The sequence below is a fragment of the Octopus bimaculoides genome, chromosome 7, assembly GCF_001194135.2.
Source record: "Octopus bimaculoides isolate UCB-OBI-ISO-001 chromosome 7, ASM119413v2, whole genome shotgun sequence".
NCBI classification, from domain to species: Eukaryota; Metazoa; Mollusca; class Cephalopoda; order Octopoda; family Octopodidae; genus Octopus; species Octopus bimaculoides.
The window spans coordinates 92021924-92027303 of record NC_068987.1 but is presented as its reverse complement, the minus strand read 5'-3'; positions in this window follow the sequence as shown (position 1 = coordinate 92027303).

Below are 5380 nucleotides of genomic sequence, written 5' to 3'. Positions count from 1 at the left end.
GCGAGCTTTCACGCACACACACATCACACATACACACACACATCACACATACACACACACACACATATTATGCATATATATAGTGTACTGTTCCGTGATGGTAAGATCAACAAAAATTCCCACAAGTGTGATAAATTTTATTTAATAAACACAGTATATGTTTTTATGAGTAATTATTCGCCTCGTCCACCGAGAGAATGCCACACAATACTTTTTAACACGTCTGGTGTCCTAGTACAAACCATCAGGCACTCCCCACGTGCCATAACGAACTAAAAATGAAACGACAGAGCGAGAGAAAAAGTAAGAAAGAAGTAGATATAAAAGGTTGAAGGTTGAAAAACCAGAAAAAAGCAAATAAAATGAAACAAAAGGTGATAATTAGAGTTATTTCCCCCGAGACAGTAAAATCCGGGGTAGGTGGCACTTTCCAGTTCGGCAACAGGACTTTAGCCATATGCTTACAACCACTGAAAATTTAGGATCTAGAATTCAGCAGCAAAATTCTTGATCTGAAATAGTTGGTCCAGATGGCTGTGTAGCAAATCTCAGCAATCTCCTTTTAAAAATTCAAATATCTGCACATGCCTTCTCTTTTAAATGCAACTGTCTTGAAGTGCCTATCTTCTGGAAGTGTCCTCTGTTTCTGAAGTGCGAAATGATGCAACTACAAATATGGGGAACTTCCCCAATTTTCACCAGAAACGCATTATTCATAGCATTATTAATCATTTTGAGAGAGAAAATACTCCTTAATCGCTTAGCGGTGTATCTGGGATTTAAAATCAGTATGAGAACTATAGCAAGGACAACTTATAAGAGAAAATATATTGATTGCTATTGATTGCAAATTCGACTTCGACGGAATTTGAATTCAGAGCGTGAAGACGGACGAAACGCCGGTAAGCATTGTATCCGGCATGCTAAAGATGCTACCAGCTCGCCGACTTGAGTATTGTTTGTTATATTAAAGGGATTATGCAGTTATTCCTCGTTTCATTTCATTTACCATAACTTAAAAAGGCAATTTTATGCTTTCTTTAATTTCTTCAATATTCTTGGGTTGTTTGTTTTAAGACGAGAAATATGTAGCGTAAATGAAAAATAAGAAAGAGAGAAGCATTTTTAGAGGAAATACTAACAGACAGTTCATGAAATAGCTCGTATAAAGACGGTTTACGCATATCTACGTAATTAATCTAAGAACAATGCTCACAGATATTTCAGTTACTCCTGATTATGACTTGTTTCCATGACAACGGCAAGATATACCATTACTAGTGCAAATATAGAATGAAGAAACTTGAGAGCGATAAATATATTTTCAGATAAAGATGAACAAAATATTTTACTCATGCTGTATATACTACGATCGTTGTGAAATCATTTTCAATTGTATGACTTTTTATTTCTTCTTTTAGACATCCTTTAAGTACATGCGCATGTCTATGGTGTTCAATAATAGACAAAAACAATCAGTAAATAGGCGTACTTCTGTTTTGTGTATGTGCAAGAGTTTCTAAATTATAATATCAATTATATAAAGATATAGCTCCCACAATAAAATTTGATGAAATAATAATAATAATAATAATAATAATAATAATAATAATAATAATAATAATAATAATAATAATAATAATAATAACAATGGACAAAAACTATGAAACCGCATGGCATATTACCAGCCAAGGTACGCCACTAGCCCAGAAAAAGTATAAGAGACACCACGACAATATAGCCAGGCTTGTCCATTGGAAACTTTGCAACAAGCATGGTCTCGACAGAGCCAAAAATTGGTATGACCACAAACCTGAAGGCATCATCGAAAATATAAATGCAAAGATCCTATGGATTTTATGATTCAGTGCGACCATGAGACAGAGAATAGGAAGCCAGACATCGTCTTAATTGAGCAAGAAAATAAACTATGCTGGATCATAGATATAGCATGCCCAGTTGACAACAAGGTATGCGATAAGGAAGAAAGAAAAGTGGAGAGATATGACAGGTTAGCTTGGGAAGTTAAGCAATTGTGGTCGATGAAAAAAGTAGTAGTAGTACCAATAATTGTAGGATCCCTGGGAACAGTGAGCAAAAATCTCGAGAAGTACGTGGAAGAAATAGGGGCTGCAATAAGGGAGGAGCATTTGCAGAAGATTGCACTGCTTGGAACCGCTCGAATACTCCGGAAGGTGCTCGAAAAATAAGAAGTGTTACCTTAGTTCACTGGTAGTGAACAGCTGACACTGTAGTGCATCTCCAGCGTTAGAAGCTGTGCAAAGGCAATAATAATAATAATAATAATAATAATAATAATAATAATAATAATAATAATAAAAATATATATAACATACAGAAAATTGCACTACTGGGTACTGCACACATTCTACGCAAAACACTTTCAATACAGTAAACATAAGAGCACCACAGCAAACCACAGCACATACCCAAGGCGCACAGAGCTGCGCTCGGTAGTGAAGTGAAAGCACGTTATAAAAATAAAACTACTGAACAATAATAATAATAATAATAATAATAATAACATTCACAAAAACTGAGGCAGAACTAGACAGCCTAATCCAATCTGTGCGGATTTACTCCAATGATATTAAGTTGGAGTTTGAACTCTCAAAATTTGCTACGATGGTGATGAGAGGAGAAAAGCTTGCAAAGACAGAAAGATTAACGGTTGCCAAGTGATGAATCCAACTATATCTACAATCCAGCTATAAATACTTGGGAATCCTTGAAGCAGATGGGATCAAACACCACGACATGAAGAAGGAAAAGACAAAAAGAGAATACCTGCGGCGAGTGAGGAAGATATTGGCTTCAAATCTGAATGCCAGAAACATAATTTCAGCAATAAGCTCACGCGCAGTCACAGTAATTCGGTGTAGCGCTGTAATCCTGAAGTGGACAGAGGAGATGGACACGAAGTCAAGAAAGCTCCTAACGATGCCCATCATCCACATGCAGACAATGATTTCCTATACATGAAGAGAGCAAATAGAGGAATGGGACTGATAAGTGTGGAAGACTGCGTGCGTATCGAACTCGAGTACTTAATGAGATACCTAGCCCAAATTAAGGAAACCTTGCTAGTGACAGTTTGGAATGAGGGAGTATTGAGAGCAGAGAAAATGGGAAAGCAAGGGAGAAGAACAAAAAGTACACGAAGAAGAATTATACAAGAAGGGACTACACAATCAATTCTATGAAGCCACAACAGAAGTTAATGGGAAAATAGGTGGGATTGTCTGATGAAAGGAACCCTAAAAAATGAAACCGAGAACAATTTAGTGGCAGCGCAAGACCAAGCTTTGGCCACAAACTGTAGGGTAAACCTTAGGAACGAGCGTCTCCGTTGTGTTGCATCTGCATATCACGAACGAATGCCCTAGACTTGCCCCAAATCACTACAAGTTGTAGCGATATGACCCGGTAGCGAAAGCGCTACATTGGAAATTGTGCGAAAAGTAGGGGCTAGAGAAAGGCAAGACGTGGTATGAGCACAAACAGCAGAGAGTGGTGGAGTCGGAGACTAACAAAATCCTGTGGGATTTCCGCATCCAAACAGATCAGGTGCCAGAGCATAAGAGACTGGACCTAGTGGTGGTGGACAAGGTGTATCACATTGACGTTTCATGCTCCTTTGCCACACGAATAGTCAAGAAGGAGGGTGAAAAGATAGATAGATAGATAGATAGATAGATAGATAGATAGATAGATAGATAGATAGAACTCTGTCAAGTACGAAATTGACCGGCTATGGAAAATGAAGAAGGTAAACATAGTGTCAATTATTGTTGTATCAGAAGGTATAAAGGGGGAATATAAAGGAAATTGGAATAGAGTGCCCAGTTGAACTGTTACAAATGTTTTCCTTCCTTGGCACGGCCAGAATAAACAAGAAAGTTTAAATGATTCGTCTTTGGAAACATGGGTGTTTCACTCAACATTCTTAAACAACCCTTATTCAATGACCTTTTGAGCGGGATAGGCTTCTCAACTTGAAGAAAATTCTAACTGGGCCCCACCAGCAAGGTCATGCGCTTTTTATCTTGATAGGAGATCACCATGTCGTGTACATATGGTTGTAATGCATGTGCCTGGTGTACCCTTATCAACCGGGTAGTCATGAAGGATATACTGGGCTTTGTATATTTTACCCCAGTGTCACTTTTATAGAATGCACTGCTCTCTCGCTCAATAATAATAATAATAATAATAGAAGAAGAAGAAGAAGAAGAAGAAGAAGAAGAAGAAGAAGAAGAAGAAGAAGAAGAAGAAGAAGAAGAAGAAGAAGAAGAAGAAAGCGAGACGACAAAGTAGTAACTGTAGAAGAAGAATTTAATCGTTTGTATTATATTAGTTCAATTTTGCTGGAAGTTATCTTTTAAAAATAAGAATAAATTGGCGACTTAAATAGAAATAATTTGAAAATAATAATTGCATGGACACAGTCTGTATCGTATTGAAACTCTCAATATATCTATATACATACATACACACGCACATATCTGTAATAGCGTATATGCATGTACATACGCGCACATACATATATACATATACGTACACACACCATACACACACACACACACACACACACATATATATATATATATATATGAATATATATATATACGTGCATATACATCATATACATATCTTATATATATACATACACGCATATGCAAATATAAGTGTGTGTGGGGGTTGTCAAATACAACATATAATTAAACAGTTATATATATATATATATATATATATATATACGTAGGTATGTATCTGCATACATATATCCATCGACACGTGCGCTCGATCGTATAAACAGCAACATAAGCGCAAATGGTCTCTCGTACTAAGGAGCAAACCTACTGAAGATCTAAATACGAAATATTTACATAACACGATAACATGAAATTGTAAACGTGATTCTAATGCTCAGTAAAGATTTTCGGAAAGTTTGGAAAAGATAATGGAAATATAATTCCAACTCATATTTATATACCTAGTCACGCACACAGCTCACCCCCATTACGTGTCTATATTGATAATGGTATACTGGTATACTTCTGTTAATTTCTCTCCCTTTCCTTCACCTCACCTCTCCACTGAATGCCTTGTGAATTATACGCACACACACACATACATATATGTATGTATATATATATATGAGTGTGTTTATGTATGTATATATATATATATATATATATGCTCACACGTATGTGTGTGTATACATACGTACATATCTGTATGCATATATCTGTGTGTATATATATAAATACGTACACATATACACGCACAAGCATATATGTATGAAATCATATATAAACATACACAGATGTACATATATATATATATATATATATAT